The sequence below is a fragment of the Canis lupus genome, chromosome 17, assembly GCF_048164855.1.
Source record: "Canis lupus baileyi chromosome 17, mCanLup2.hap1, whole genome shotgun sequence".
Lineage (NCBI taxonomy): Eukaryota > Metazoa > Chordata > Mammalia > Carnivora > Canidae > Canis > Canis lupus.
In genome coordinates, this window is record NC_132854.1 from 53,835,346 (window position 1) to 53,851,975 (window position 16,630).

Consider the following 16,630-nt stretch of genomic DNA (forward strand, 5'->3'; position numbering starts at 1 on the left):
TTTGTTTTTTTTTTGTTGCTGAGACTCCAGATCCTAAGTTAGAAAGGCTTTTTGTCCCTTTCTTAAAAACAACACTGCCCTTATGAGTCCTCATCTCAAATTTCTGGAAAATGCAAGGAACTTTAATCCAAATGGGAAAGTTTCATCGTTAGAAACATAAAAATATGAAGACTCTTTTTATTTTATTACATTAAAATCCTTTACCCTGATGATGTGATAAAACCCTGGAGAGTTGTGTGTCTACTAGATGTTCTGGAGAAGGTGGGTTAGATGCCCGGAGACTGCAAACTGGATGTGGATAAGAGGGGATGGGATTGCAAGGCCAAACTGTTAATGGCATATCAAGTGTACAGGAGGAAGGAACATTAGGATGGGGATCAAAAGTTTCTTCATAGTGAGATCAATAGGATTATGACATAGTATTCCAAGGGAAGTGGCGGGAACACCATTCACTTGACACGGTAAAAAGCACTCCAGACTAGAAAATGCTTGAGCGGTGACCGTTCTGCCCTTGGCAAGAGGATGGACAAGATTATCTGAGAAATCTTTTCTTAGCCCACCTTTTAACTCTAGAAGGAATCATTAAAGAGTTGGAAGAAGAGGTTTCAATAACTGGAAACTAGATATCATGGACTTTTTCAAAGACTTCTTCAAGAGTCAGCTACTTGAAGGCAGAAATTTCCCCTCTGAGAGTCCTTATCAGTTACCTTGAGAGATGACCAAGGTAATTTACCCATTTAGCAAAGCTCTTCCTCAATAATTTACTGCGACCTAGAATTGCCTTTGTTGTTTTGTTTTTGTTCCCATCCATCCGCCAAGCCCCTAAGAACCGAGAACGTGGCTTCCCAGCTTCCTAGACTCCTCTGGTTATTCCTTTCATTTCACTATTCCCATGACCTCTGTAACTTCAGTGCTATTTCCTTTCTACTACAAAGCTTCTTGAATATTTGAGGGCACTGTGTTTACTGCCTTCCCATCTGAAATCTCAGCTTTCCCATCAATCACCCCATTAGCTGTCCTTTGAAAGATTTTCAGTGACTCTGTTTTCTCAGTCTCTTACCATGTGATATTTGACAACGTTGACATCAGCGTCTCTTAAATCATCTGTCTCACTTACTCCTGTTACCTAAAAGGTCCTGGTCTTTTTCCTCCTAAATTTTGTTTAGTTTCCACTGGCTTTTAATTCCCTCTGCTGGCCCACGACACATGGAGAAGAAGGGGAAGGAGGTTACTTTGTTCTTCCGCTTATAGTCTAACTTTGGTACTTGCCAGAGTTCACTCACCACTCTTTCTTCTGTAGTCCCTTTTACCAGAGGTCCTTCATTCTCATGGGTTCAACCATCATCGCACTTAACTCTTTACTTTCTGTTCCTTGTCATCAGCTGACCACTGGGGTTGTCTGCTTGGATTTACCACTGCCCAGTTTGAGTTCAAAGTGAGAGGTGACCATGAGGTGGTGCAAGACACACCACATACATGAGTTTTAGCCTTGATTCTTCAACCAACAACTGTTTGACTTTGGGGGAAGTTACTCAACCTCAAGTCTTAGATAACTTGTCTACAAAGGAGGGTACTGGGTGGAGCCAGTCACCTCTGGATAATGTCCCATGGAGCCCCATCAGCTCTACAGAGGTGGTGTGGAAGGTTCAAAGAGCAGATCTCTAGATTTCCCACTCCTTTACTGCTTTCTTCTGTTTTAGAATACCAGGACTTCTGTGTAAAGCTTCATTTAAGGAAATTTCCTAATTAAAAAAGAAAGTCTGAACTCAGCCCTACCTAACGTGTGCTTCTAAAATTCTCTAAAACCTAATTCATCTCTGACCACAGCCTCCTCTAACTTTCCCATTTCTGTTAGTAGCACCATCCTTCATGCAATTGTAGGGGGCTTGAAATATTCATCTTATTTTGATTTATTGTCACCTACTCCCTAAGTGCTTCTAAGACCTCTCTAGATCCGAATTCTATCAGGTTCCTGTGAAATGTCTCTCATGGCCCTTCCCCATTTCCACTACTGGCGCTCTGCTACAGTTCTGCTAGTTTCTTGTTTTGACCGCTAAAAGAACCCCCTGTTTTGTCTCCTCCTCTGGTCTCTTCCTTTCCCTGATAGGAGATTACCAGACCAGTTTTCTCAAATGCCACTTTCATCCTGTCAATCTCCAGTTTAAAACTTGGATGCTTTGTGATAACCCACAGGAAAATGCCACACCAAGCCTGGCATTTCTGGCTCGATCCTACCAAAATGGCCGATATGTCCAGATATGTTCTCAGCCAGCCTCGTCTCTTTTCCTTACCACTTCCAGCTCACATTATACACACATTATATACAAGTCCCATATCTCGCAGAGGCCTTTCTTCCAGGCTATTTGCAAGTTTTCCTTATCTTCACACATTTCCTATGTTACTTATGTGGCAGTTGATCACTTACACAACTGGATAGAACTGAGTCATCTGTGTTTGTTTCTTCAGCAAAACCACAGACTCCTTTAGGGTAGTCACCATTTCCAAGCCAGTGAGGCAGCGTGGCCAATGGAACCCTTATTCTCTTTCTGTCACCATTATTTATGTTAACTTTAGGGTCAACTTAGCTTTCTCTTAGGTAAAACATGGCTAAAGAACCCAAGGTTGTCGTGAAGGCCAAATGTCCTATGTGAGACCATGCTTTTGAAAACCATGACCTTCAGGGAATATATTGTACCATCATTTTTATCATCATAATTCACTTTCATTATTCTCAGGACTGACTAGATACAGTGTGGTGTTTTAGTGATTATAGAAGATACTGTTTAGGTGCCAGAGGCATCCAGACACAGTAGTTCTCTTGGTAGCCTTTTCAGATTATTCTTGGTTTTGTTTATTTATTAAATACTTAGATAGTGCTTAGTATGTGCAAGTAGTATTTTTAAAAAAGATTTTATTTATTTATTCATGAGAGAGACAGAGAGAGAGAGGCAGAGACACAGGCAGAGGGAAAAGCAGGTTCCCCATAGGGAGTCAGATGCAGGACTCAATCCCAGGACCCTGGGATCACAACGTGGGCTGAAGGCAGATGTTCAACCATTGAGCCACCCAGGCATCTCTATGTATAAGTAGCATTATAAAGAACTTTATGAATATGAACTCATTTAATCCTTTTAACAGCCCAATGAGGTAATACTGCATTCCCATTTTACAGCTGAGGAAAGTGAGGCATACAGAGACTAATGACTTGCTTCAGGTCACACAACTAGTAAGAAGCAGATGCCATGTTTGAACCAACGCAGTCTCACTCCAGAGTCTTAACTACAGTGCTAGGCTGCCTCTCTTGAATGCCTTCCTGGCACCTATTATGATCCTTGTCAATTAAAAAATGCCTGTTGAGCATGGGGATCAAATCCTCTTCTGAGGGCTGCCTACTGTCCTCATGCATTCAGAGCCAGCACAGGCATTTTTTTTTTTTTTCAGCACAGGCATTAAGGCAAAGAGGAGCAAGGTAGAAAGCCAGCAGGGGACTGGCCGAGGAACAGCGTTAGCAGGGACAGGGCCTGGCTGCCTGCTCTGGTTAGATGGTGACCGACTTCCTTTGGACAAGTGTGGCTTGTACCCATGGCCTGTGTAACAGGTAGGAATAATTTCAAAGGCGGAGTGCCAGGGCCAGTAGAGAAGAAGATACAGCACACATGCTCTCCTGGTTTGGAAGATGTAGGGGGCAGGGGGCAAGGTCAGAGCAGCGCTCCCTAAGACCAAGTGTGGGCCCCATGCAGGAATGGCTGGCTAACAGGTGAAGAGGCTCAGGCAGGGGGACCCATGATGGAGCTCCAGCTGCACCCCAGCTACGTGATCATAAGGCAGAGCCAGTGAGGTGGCAGGAAAAGAGAGAAAAGTGGTGGTGGGGGGGACACAAAAGCCATTCTAAAGAAAGAATGGACAGATTCTGTGTGTAAAAAACAAAGAGGAGACCTCAAAAATTTTTTTAAACAAATCAAATCTGGATGACTAGCAGGACAATGATACTAGAATCAGAGAGCACAGAGAAGGGGAAGTGCAGGCTCCAATAATTTAGAAATGCCAGGTGTGGGGTCTTTCAAAGGCAGGGGGAATATGGTGCACGAGCTCAGGAGGGTGGCTGGGCTGGGAATGACCTTCCAGCCCATCTTCTGTCTCTCTCCCTCCTGCACAGCCCCACCGCCCACCTGTCATCCCAGAAGTGTCACCAGTGCTCCCTGTCACCTCAAGAGTTGCCTGGACTTTGTGGGATGGCTATACCAGTAAGCATTTGTCTACACAGGATGGCGTCCTCGGTACCCAGCAGAGTCCCCTGCAAGTAGCACATCTGTACCCAACATTTTTGAAAGACTAAATAGTAGACTCTCAGTAATATTTGTTGAATTAAATCAATCAAATGGGTCTGTTGCTACACAGAGAGGATAATCACACGTGAGACTGAGTGGCGGTCATAGGGTTTGGTCAGGACCCTTGGCCTGGAGTGATTTACAAGAAGACCGTGAGGAGTGTATACAGTGGACAGTGAAAAAGCCAGCATAAAAAGCTTTGGCTGTTCTGCATTCTTTCGGTTCCTAAATGCATTTGCTGAAGCATCCTTTTCAAGTAAAATCACTTTTTTATTATCTTAGGTTGAAGACGGTAAAAATTTATCCATTATTAATGCTTTCAATATGTTTTTAATTTAAATATTAGCTTTTGCGGAGCCCATTCTAAGCTTATAACTCTGTTCTTTTCCTTTCCTTTCCAAAATTTAAGACCGTTCTCCAGTTCACTTTAATTCTTAGTAAGAGCCTTTCTTGGTTTTCTCATTACAAAATGTAATATATTTTTTCAGTGTAGAAAAATCATAAAATATAAAAAGAAAATAGATATTAACTGAAACTTGCCTATCCAGGTGGAAGCACTCTTAACTTTCAGTTATTTGTCTTTTATATTTTATGTAGAACCCTCCTTCCCGCGTATATAGAACATAATAATATACACACCTATACACATGTATATTATTATTGCTTTGGTTCTTATTTGAAAAATAGGGATTTTACCACATGTACTTTTATTTTTTTTTTTTTTTTTTTTTTTTTTTTTTCACATGTACTTTTAAAAGAGAACAGGACTTTGACAGGGAAGACTAATTCCAATTTTGTAATGTTTCCCATTAAATAGTAAGAGCATCACGGCTGCCTGGATCATAACTTAATTACGGCTATGACAGTTCACACCATGCTTAAACTGTGCTCTCAAGCTGGCAGACGAATGACTTTCTTTTGGCGTAGTCTTGTGACAGTCATATTAAATACAAATGGTCTAAAAGTGAGAGAAAAAATTCCTTTGTATTCAAATAATTCCATTCATTATTTAAAGCGTATGTCGTAGTATTTTTAGTTATCCTATATGCCATTTGTAGATGTTACCAAACACATTCGATCTCAAACACAGCTGTGTGTTTCTCTTCAGGACATAAAAAAATGGAACCCACATGGCTCTACCTACGCAAGTGTATACCCTTCATAGCCTGCAGAAGTACTGACATGAAAAATCTCCTTAACCAATAAAAACAGAGCAGCAAACAGAAGAAACTAAAGTGAACTACTTTTAAATGTATGTATGTGCATCCAGAATTAGTTGGTTTGATTTATCTTGTATGATACTGACTCTATTGCTGGTAAAGATTAATTGTATTATGGTGCTCTTGGCATGTTATTTTCCCAGTCCATTTCTCAGTGTGACGTTTCTTATTTTTCTCCGCTACAAAGCACCCACTATCATAATTTTCACCTGCTGGAGTTTACGTTACTAATGATAATATTAAAATTCAGAGGGTTTTTTTTTGACCTTTATAGTGGTAAATTAGGTCATGAGAATAGATGGGATGCAATCTGATAAATGAAAAAGACATTTAATTATTATTAAAGGAAAATCAAATTTCACAAGGTTGGCCAGGCACACTCTGAGATCTCAGTAAACATTCAACAGTCTCCCCTCCCAACACACCAGAGTCTAGTTCCCTCCTCTGTGTTCTTGCATATGCAACATGAGAGATATTCCAAGGACTAAGTGTCTTGATTGCTGGTGCACGGTGCGTGTACAGTAGGAAGTTCTCTGGATAAAAAATAATATGAATAATGGTCATGATGGGAATACTAATATTTAGCCCTTGCCAAATACTTGGTAGATGCCAGATGCTGGTACTACTGTTATTCCTGTTTACAGATGAAGACATCGAGGCACAAATAAGGTGAGTAGCTTCCTAAGTTCAGATACCTGGAAAGTAGCGGCTCTAAGACAGGAGCCCCGCAGGCAGACTCTGGAGCTAGGAGTCTGTACTGCCTTCTGGCTGAGTCACCTCTCAGGGAATCACAACTTCTCCACTTCATTCAAGCCCCTCGTCCTGCCCCAGGACGAGAGCTTCCTTACTGAGAGCCAGTCTTTGCTGATTTCCCTTTTTTGGCACACGTCATCTCCTTGGTGGGCCATGTCCCCCTTGGGGACAGCAATGGGGTTTTGATGGCAAACGGTCCCTATGCAGCACTGTGCCTGCAACATCACATGGCCCAGCACCCAGATGTGTACGGACAAGGCTAGCTCTGAGTCTGTGGTCTGGACGTGCTTTCTTAAATTACTCCTCGTACAGTCTTTTTTTTTGGGGGGGGGGTGTCGAATGGCAGAAGAGTTCAACATTTGGACTAAATAAAGTCCCTAGACACCTCAGTTCAGCACAGTTTGATTGGAATTTATTGGGCCTCCACCTTTCTTACATTCATCAAATATTTCTTGAGCATCGACTATGTGGTGGGCTTTGTGCTAGACAAGATTCACAGATGAATAATAGTAGTTCCTACTCTCAAAGAATGTTAAGTGTCCAGGGGATGGCAGGCATGTAAAAGACAGCAAAATACAGTGTGATATAAGCCATGACGGGGGTTGGCCTTGGGTGCTATGGAAGCCCAGTGCTGCATTTGACCTGGATGAGGGTGGAAAGCAGGTGGCAGTTATGCAAAGTGGAGTTGGGCATCATGTGGGAGCTTGTGAGAAATGCAGGTTTGCAGGCTCCAGCCCAGATTTAATCCAATCTGAAACTCTAGGTTGGAGCCCAGCGATTTGTGTTTTAAGCAGCTCTCCATTCGATTTTGTTGCTTGCTGAAGTTTGAGAAACACTGCCTTCCAGAATGTAAGAGTCACAGGCATGCAACATTCAGGCAAGAAAACACGTACCAAATTAAAATCCATAAAAGAAAAGTTAGGTGAGGTGATACCGACCATCTCAGCTCTAACTTTCTCAATCTACAAGATGCGTGTACACATCTTTTTTAAACAAATTAATCGGGATCCCTGAGTGGCGCAGTGGTTTGGCGCCTGCCTTTGGCCCAGGGCGCGATCCTGGAGACCTGGGATCGAATCCCACGTCGGGCTCCCGGTGCATGGAGCCTGCTTCTCCCTCTGCCTGTGTCTCTGCCTCTCTCTCTCTCTCTCTCTCTCTCTGTGACTATCATAAATAAAAATTTAAAAAAAGTCTATTCATATATACTGAACATTTAAAAAAAATAAACAATTTATTTACTTAGCACACATGAGCAGGGGGAGGGCCAGAGGGAGAGAGAGAGAGAACCTCAAGTAGACTCCACACTGAGCAGGGAGCCTGATGCAGGGCTCGACCTCACAACCCTGAGATCAGGACCTGAGCTGAAATCAAGAGTCAGATGTTTAACCCACTGAGCCACCCAGCCATCCCTCCAGGACACATCTTACAGTGAAGCGGAATGGAGTATGTTCACCTTGAAGATCACCTGCTGAGAATGTACACAAGGAAGTATGTGCATTGCATCTCTCGCCTAACCAGGCTGAGCAGATTCACAGAGCTGTCCTAGGCTGCTAGAAATTCTATGTCAATTAAATCATCAGTCATTAATTTTTAAGTGTACCTACAAATATACCCACCAACACAGGCTCGTGATTATGATGGGTTCTGTAAGGCATACACACATCACCTGCCATTGAGGCGCTTATGCCTGAGTTGAGGCCATAGGCCTATCATAACCGGGTTGTTCAGAATGTCTGGAATGCTGAGAAATACCTTGGAAATATGGGGAAGGTGCTAATTGATTTGGGCTGATCTTAGGATAAGGCCCTGAGAAACAGGAACTGACCTAGGCTTAAAAACAGGTGGCATTTGCATGGCAGGCAAAAAGTCGCTCATCAGTATACATTGAACAGTCTGGAAATTGTCCAGACAAAGAAAGGCACTCTAATCTCATGGGGGAAGCTGACATAACAATAAAAATGACGGTGATGCTGAGCATCGCAGCCACAAATCTCCCCTACAAGGGCAATTTCAGGGCTGGGAAGGCTGAGGCTTATAGGATTTTCTTGAAAAAAAAAAATCAAATGAACAGAGATCTGAAAAAAAAAAACAAAACAAAACATTAAGTGTTCCAAGGCTGGTGAGTCTTTTCAGGGGAACCTGCAGAGTTTTTGGAGAACGGCTGCCATATACCTGATAAGGCGCTGCTCACGAGTCTCCAGGTGACTGGGCATGTTGACAAGCACCTGCCGCCTGGGCGGGCGACGGGCAAAGACCTCCGTGGCTCGGCCACCTGTACGGCTCAGAACTACTCGCTTGTTCCTTCAGCAGAAGTCCCCCGGGTCTCTCTGTAATGAACCTGACCCCCGAGGGTCTCTTCCTGTGGGCACCCTCCTCCCCACTTCCACCTGCGCTCTGCCGGGGTTAGGAACACGCGGAGGGGGTTTGCTCTGCTGAAATTCTGAGACTCTCTGGCACCCTGGGTTAGAGCTAACGCCCAAAGGGTGGGGGTTGCGGCCTGCTCGGAAGTTTGAATATGATGTGCAGGTACAGGTGGCTACGAACAGGTCCTCTGGTGCCCTGAGGTGGCCCCCTGGCCGCGTGCAGGGGCCGAGATGGGGACGTGGGGCACACCTGGCCAGCGTGGCCTCACAGCCCGTGGATTCCCACCTGTCGGGCCCTAGGGACGGAGGAAGGGAATAGAGAGAGGCATTGCCATCAAGGCCGGGGAGAGTTTGGAGGTTGAGGGGCGACAACACACTTCGCCTGACTGTGGGAGTTCGAACCCACTTCTTTCCAAGTCCAAATTTTTCTGTAGTCACCTCCAGGAAACCCACCAGTATTTTATTTGCAGATGAACCTCTGAGCTTTTTGTTCCACATTCAAGGACCTTCTCTTTGGATGACGTTTTCAGAAGCGTGCAGATCTGTGCGGCCACAGCCACACCCTGGTGCTGGCAGGGGTGCGTGTGACCGCGAAGGGCCCCCCTCGGGCCCAGCCGGGGTCGATCCACAGGTGCTGGGGGGCAGCAGCAGGTGACAGAAGAGGAAAACTCCCTGTCGCGGTCTTCCCTGCCCCTTCTCCCCCTCTTTCCACCCACTTTTCTTCTTTGTCATCCGCCTACATGTTTCCCCAAAGAAATGCCACAGTCCGGTGAGTTATGTGGCACTTCGATGGAGGAGGCCCGGGGATGCGCGGTGTGTGCGCCACAGGGGACCGGCTGCCCTTCACAGCCTTACGGGACCCCCCCCGGGGGGGCCGGGGAGCCCTGGGGGCGGTCAGCATCACAGAGGGGAGCTGGCCCCCACCCTGGCTGCTGCACCCCACACCTCTCCCCTGCCTGGTCTCCTGCGCCCACGGCCCCACCAGGAGTGTGGGAGTCCCCGAAGGACGTGCCGTATTCCAGCAATAGGATCAGGAGCCTTGGGGCTCCCGGGTAACACAGGACTCGGGGGGCCTTTACCCACCGACGAGTCCCTGGTGCGTCCCCCGCTCTTTTCAGACCCCTGACCTTGCTGCTGTGCCAGCAGGAACCGAAGTTGTTTGAGCAAAGGAGGCTCCCCAGGCTCTCCCTTATGCTCTTCCCGAGGCATCAGAACCAACCTCTGCTTCTGCCCACCTTTTGGACCCCTGGCTTTTCCCACAAACGTTCTCCAACTTTCTTCCTCTTCGTTTTTGATCATCAGCATCTCGGGTAGCCCTAAGCTGCCGAACTGTGATGAAGCTCTCTGGGTTTACTTGACTTTAAAATGATGCTGCTTGCACTCAAGCCATGTCTGTGTATGCTTACGTGCATCTGCTGTTAACGGTCTGGGGCTTACAGGTGTCTTGGCCACACTAGAAAGAAATAATTTTCTATTTGAGGTTCGGACTCATTTTGTTTTTGATTGATCCCTCTTCTCAGTCTCATGCGTTTTTCTCCAGAGGGTGGACAAGCCTCAGGGGGGTGGGGGAGGCCTGCTTCTGTGAGCCTGGGTCTGGGGTCCACCCAGAGACCCTCCGACCACCAAGAAGTCTGACCTTCAGCTCATAGCACAAAACCCCAAATAACACGTCTTGGTATTATTTTTCTAAATTATTTATGAAGTCTATACAGTCTGCCTCTCTCTTCAGGATGCAAACATTCTTGGGAGTTGTTTTCCTTCTGTTAAGGGACTCAGCATCCTCTCTATGTGGTAACCACCAAACATTATTATTGGCTGTGCATTTCGCCACTTACCACGAAGGTGTTGAGCTTGAACATTTTTAAAGAATCCGTGGATCTCTCACCATCCCTAAGTCCGGATCAAATGGAAATCTTCCATGTTTAAAAAGTGCTAAAACGGGGGCACTTGGGTGGCTCAGCGGTTCAGTGCCTGCCTTCGGCTCAGGTCATGATCCTGGGGTCCCGGGATCGAATCCCACATCGGGTTCCCTGCGAGGAGCCTGCTTCTTCCTCTGCCTATGTCTCCGCCTCTCTGTCTCTTATGAATAAATAAATAAAAATCTTTTTTTAAAAAAGAGTGCTAACATGGTAGATGAATTGTTAGAGAATTGTTAGAGAATACTCACTGCATACTGCCTGTGACAGCAAAAACAAATATTTTGAAGTCCCATGGCAGGAACTGATTACATAAACAAGAGCACATCTGTGGCATGAAGTATTAGGCGGTCATTAAAAGTCATATTAAAAAGTACTTAAGAACATGGGGGAAAAGCTACTGATTTATAAGGAGAAAAGTGGAGACTGTAAAACTTCCCACATGATATGCTTCAAGTGTGGTAAAAATGTATGCATGTGCACGCAAAGACAAGGGACATTTGAAGAGGTGGAAACACTCATTTCTGAGTGGCGAGATGGCAGGTGGTTTTCTTTATATTTCTCTGCATTTTCCAAATTTCCCACAAAAACGAAATAGAGCTTTTAAAATAAGAAACATCCATATGTACGTATATTGGATCTGTATGTTGCCTGTTTTTCCATTTTACATGATTGCTTTTGCTTCCACATCAGGTAGGATCGTACAGCTTTTTGGGGGAAAGTACATCGGGTCTCCCAAATCAGAGACTTCTGCTTTGCATCGTGGCTTTGGCTATAGGTATCCTTGTCTGTGTCAGACCATGTCACACAGAGCTGAGACTTAGGGCTCTCTTGCCTCGTCTTCTCCGACCTGGCCTGGGGGAAGAAGGTGTTTCCACTTCTCTCAACCCAACCCGTCAGCTTTATTAGACTAACGTGCTCATCCTGCCATCTGCCCCAAATCTACTGATGGCAAAACAGCTACGACCGAGTCGACTCCTATCCCAACACAAAGGACAGAACGACAGCTCCCAGCGCCAGCCGAGGAAACACACTGTCGGTTGGCAGTGAGGAGCCTGCTACAAAAACTTCTCGAGGGTTTCCTGGACGCGAAAGCACTGACCATGCAGCCAGCCTGTTTTTGATAGCAGCTCCCTCCTGTCCTTCCCTGGGGCTCTGAGTGAGCCCGAAGGTGGTACAGGGCCTCTTCCGGGCATTGGTCCTTTTCAAGGGTACAGGGTTGGGATGTGTAGGGTTGTTTTTTTGTTTTGTTTTGTTTTTTTAAGATGGAATTAGGGATTTCATGGTACTAGCAGAACATGTGGTTAACTCCCAGCAGCAAACGTGGTAGGGCAGCTGAGTGGTGGCAGGAGGGTGTGAGGGGGGTGGTAGGGACAGAGGCTGGGGGAGGGAGCATCAGCCGGAGAAATGCAGTGGTGCTATAGGAGCTGTAATTTGAGGAGGAGGCCAAGTTGTCGACGTCAGCATTTAGTACGGGAGGAGAGCGATGATGTATTACAGGGTAAGGGAAACTTGCATCCATGACAAGCCCACCTTCTGGATTTTGAACAGCTGCCGAGCAAGGGTGACCTCGGGGACCTACATATGTGGGTCCATGAAGAGAGACAAAGTGGCTGCTGGTCTTCCAGTTGAGCTTTTCAGGCATCCCAAAGCTCCCTATGTATCTACCTATCACATCCCATTCCTATGAGACTCTCCTCTCCATGGAGCCAGTCCTTCCGGTAAAGGACTCCTCTCCAGAGTTACTGGAAACACGCAAGTCAGTCACCTCAGGCCCGTGATGCCTGCTGTGACACTAACTTGATGGTGGAGAGTGAGCCTGGATGGAAGGAGACAGGACAAGTTGGTAAGGGGGGTGGGGCACAGGCTCAGGGTCTCGGCATTATCCACTAGCGCAGCCCCCAGCATGTGGAAGGCCGGGGTCATCACACCACCTCGCCGCTAGGCCCTGCTCACAGTGACCCTGCGAGGCAGGTGTGATTATTACCTTCATTTTATTTATTTATTTTTATTTTTAAAAGGTTTTATTTATTCATGAGAGACCGAGAGAGAGGGGCAGAGACACAGGCAGAGGGAGGGAGCAGGCCCCATGCAGGGAGCCTGATGCAAGACTCAATCCTGGGTCTCCAGGGTCACGCCCCGGGCCGAAGGCAGGTGCTCAAGCACTGAGCCACCCAGGGGTCCCTACTGCCTTCATTTTAGAAGTCAAAAAATGTTGGCGCAAGGGTGCAGGTATCACTCAAGGTCCCCTGGACAGTGAGGGGCAGGGCCAGGATGGAGGCCAGGCCACTTGGTGCCCAGGTCTGTTCCAGACCCCCACATTGCGCCGCCTGCACCCTACCCCCCCAAGGACTGCTTGACTGGGTGGGACAAAGCCAGGGCTCTGTGGTCCATACAGGACACGATGGGACACAGTACCCAGGGAGGGAGGAGCTGTAGTATGGGGAGTGTCCCCCAACCTGCTCCCAGCTTGGGCTCGTGCTGCCCCCACCGAGCCTGTGGGGTGAGGCTTGGCAAGAGCCAGGCCTTTCTGTCTGGTCTCTCTCCTTCCAGTTCCAGGTCGGGGGCGGGTGGTGGGGGCGGCAAGAGCAGGGGGCAAGTTGTCCCTCCGCTCCTAACTTCTTTACTCCGACAGATTTATTTATTTTTTTAGAAGTTTATTTTTATTTATTTATTTATTTATTTATTTATTTATTTGAGAGAGAGAGAGAGAGAGAGAGAGAGAGAGAAAGAGGCAGAGACACAGGAGGAGGGAGAAGCAGGCTCCGTGCAGGGAGCCTGACGTGGGACTCGATCCCGGGTCTCCAGGATCATGCCCTGGGCCAAAGGCAGGCACTAAACCGCTGAGCCACCCAGGGATCCCCTACTCCAACGGATTTAAAGACCACCCCAGGGTTTATGTTCTTATAGAGCCAGCCTGACAACCTGTAAAGTCTTTTCTCTTCTGTGCTTTTGTTTGACTGCTGGGTGGGGAGGGGGTTGGGCTGCTCAGTGGTACCTTCCATGTCGGGAATTAGGCCTCTTTACAGGTTGCAAAGGATTTCTCTGACCCCGGTGTGTGCGGGTCTCGTATAGCAGATGCGAGGGTGGTAGCAGTGGAAAGTCATGGAAAACTTTGCGGCCCAATGGTTTCTACGCTGCAGGCTCCAGCTGCCACTTTACTTGATTCCTCCAACTTCTTCCTACATTTCTTGCATCTCCTCCCTTCCATCCACACATAAAGATCAGAGGTGGGGATAGCTCTGGGAGGGAGGCCATCAAAAGAGATGCAAGACAAGGATGGATGATCTTTTTTTTTTTTTTTTTTTTTTCAAATTCTGGTATCTGTTCTGCATAATTACTAGGGACCAGGCTAGTTTAGCAGTTTGGGAGATTAGGTGATAGCTCAGAGACAGAGACAAAGAGAAAACTCATAGTTTGCTTTTTTAGGAAAGGGAATTGGGTCTGGAATAACTGAAATCTCTAAGTGAACTGCGATAAAGGCTTGTTGTAAACTCGGGTACAGTTAAAAGGCTGGGACTGCCCGGCTGTCATTAATGCGTCCGGTTCCAAACAGAAGGAAAAAACCTATTTAAAATCAGTAAGTGCTGTACTCTTGGAGAGCAAGGCCTTTGCGGGTGATCTCAGTTGTTGGCTCTGATGGCTTCAAATCAGACCTCAGAAAACCTTTCTCATGAGTGGGAGCTTGCAGATCTTATGATAGGGGACGGGGTAGGCTTTGTAAGGTGCCTCGGTTTGGGGACCTCGGGAATACCAGAAAAAGTGTTGTCGATCAGAGACTGTCATTGCTCAACAAAATGTAAAAAACAGTAGAAAAGTAATAGCAACAGACCAGATCTGGGTGTGGTCAACCTCCCATAAGCCCAACAACTCTTGGGGCCGAAGCACTGCAGTCAGTAAATTGCAAGACGACACATATTTTTTTATGGGTCCCTTCAGGACTACTAGTGGGTACCATAAGTGTGCACCTGCCCCAGCACATTCTAAAGGCTCAATGATTCTGTGAGTCTGAAGCTCCCTGCCAGACTTCATGATACGGCCATTAATATACAGTATCCCCCAGAAACAAATATGAAAGATGCAGAACAAGATTTACAGGCACGTTAATTACAGCATTATTCATAATAGTAAAAAAAAATGGGAAGTTAAACACCTAACACATAGGTCTGCAGTTCAATTATTTCATATCTACGTTACACAGCCATTAAGAGTCACGTCTTTGAGGAACATTGGGTGACAAGAAAAATAGGAAATAATGAGAAATCAAAAAGGTACAAAACTGAAGACAACATGATAATATTTATTTATGGGTTTTTCCCCTCTGGTTATATATATGCATATGACTGGAAAGAACTAAAATTAAATATTAATAGTGGTTATCATGAGTAATGAGATACCAAGTTATTTTTCTTTACCCTCTGTATTTTTTTCCCATATTTTTCCAGTTTTGGACAGTTACTTCTTTTTCAGTAAAATGTTACTGTCTCTAAAAAGCACTTGTCAATTCTTACAAGAATATCCAAGAATATCACAAGAAAAATATGATTTTTCTCTCAAAATTAGTTTAATCTCACTGTAGGAAAAAAAAAAACGGTTTCCATAGCTTCATCCATCAGAGGAAATGAAACTCTTACTAAAGAATAGTGTACTGCATCTTTAAGCAGTAGAAGGTAAACTACCTGCAAATGTGAATTTCTTAGTATAGTTGTTAACCTTTTGTGTGCCAAAAATTCTAAGTTACATTTTCCTTCAAAGCAATGTACTTTTTTCTATATATGCAGTATGTATAGTTAGCATAAAATCATTGGTGCCATGAAAATTATTTTTAAACTTAAATAGATATTTAAATATATATTAAAAAAAGCGAAGCCAGGACCAGTCCTGTATAATTGTTATTGATAAATAATAACCCATAAGATTTCTGCCCATGTGAATAATTATAGTAAAAAAAAAAAATCTATGTCATCGTCAATAACATGGGCCAGGGGCTTTATTTTTCTATTTTTTTCTTGGGCCAGAGGCTTTAAACCTATCGTGATCTGCATTAACATCCATCCTGTCAAAATTCATAGTATATTAAATATACTATGTATGTTGTTATATGAAGAGAGGGAATTGGCATGTTGAGTGTGTGGTCTGAGCCAGATGCTTATGTCCATGGTTCCCCTGAGCACGCTTAGGGTTGGGGAAGGTAAAGTTCAAAAATGTCAAATAACTGGCCCCGGTCACATGGCTATTCAGGGATCGAATGCGCTCCAAACCCCTCAGTCTGGTTTGAAAGCCTTGATTCCTTCTAGCACCACGGAGCTGATGGAAACTTGAGATGAGACACAGACTTCATTGCAGACATTTAAAAATATCTTCACAGGATACCATGCAAGAGCTTCTCACAGGTGGCCAAAATAACTAGTTTTGGTTTCTTTTCATTCACATCACCCCAGTGAAGGTAGTAGGGAAACTGCCCAAAGGAGATGACATTACAGTCAGAAAAGAGAAAGACAAGTGGGGAACCCACCTACTGGGAAACCCCTGAAAGAACAGGCAGGGATTACAAAGACTAGTCTGGCCTTGGTGCCAGGGAGAGGGGTGGCCACCTGCGGTGACCAGCAAGTGTGGCTGGGCTCGATCTTCCACAAATATCTCATCCACCCCTGGCCACGGTGCAGCTCCTCCCTCCTGCTGGGCCCAAACCCTACGTCTCAACGGTCATTTCTTCAGTTGATTACAAAGCCCACATCCTGGACTCCAGAGAAGAATTTTTCAAAGCTAAAAACTTTCCTCCAGAAAAGGACAAAAGGCCTCAGAGGTGATCTTTCATTTTTTTTTTTTCTCGTTTAATAGTGAATGCCTTTTGACATTTCTCAAAATGAGAGCCTAGGGACTAGACGTCGCGTTAGGCCTACCTTCACACGCATTGTCGGTTTAATTCAACCAACAGATGAGCTCAGAATCATAACAACATTCTGCTCGGGGCCTCACAGTCACAAGGTAATTCCACATCCATTCATTTGCTTCTCACCATAAGCCTTACGGAAAGAAAGGTAGGTAAC

At 45.4% G+C, this 16,630-nt stretch overlaps 1 protein-coding gene and 1 long non-coding RNA gene across 23 annotated transcripts in view; one reads left to right on the forward strand and one right to left on the reverse strand.

Moving 5' to 3' along the window:
- Positions 1–5,698, forward strand: part of LOC140608117 (uncharacterized) — an 88,136-nt gene extending 82,438 nt beyond the window's left edge. For 4 of the 14 annotated variants that reach the window (XR_012010104.1, XR_012010105.1, XR_012010107.1 and 1 more), the window contains 3 exons: positions 3,442–3,598; positions 4,157–4,244; positions 5,437–5,691. This is a non-coding gene — a long non-coding RNA (uncharacterized lncRNA). Of the gene's footprint in view, positions 1–3,441; positions 3,599–4,156; positions 4,245–5,436 lie in introns of all 14 variants that reach the window. The other 10 variants (XR_012010102.1, XR_012010106.1, XR_012010103.1 and 7 more) reach the window with 6 other exon arrangements.
- Positions 1–16,630, reverse strand: part of ENOX1 (ecto-NOX disulfide-thiol exchanger 1) — a 548,612-nt gene that overhangs the window by 39,598 nt on the left and 492,384 nt on the right. The gene's annotated exons all lie outside the window — the stretch shown is intronic.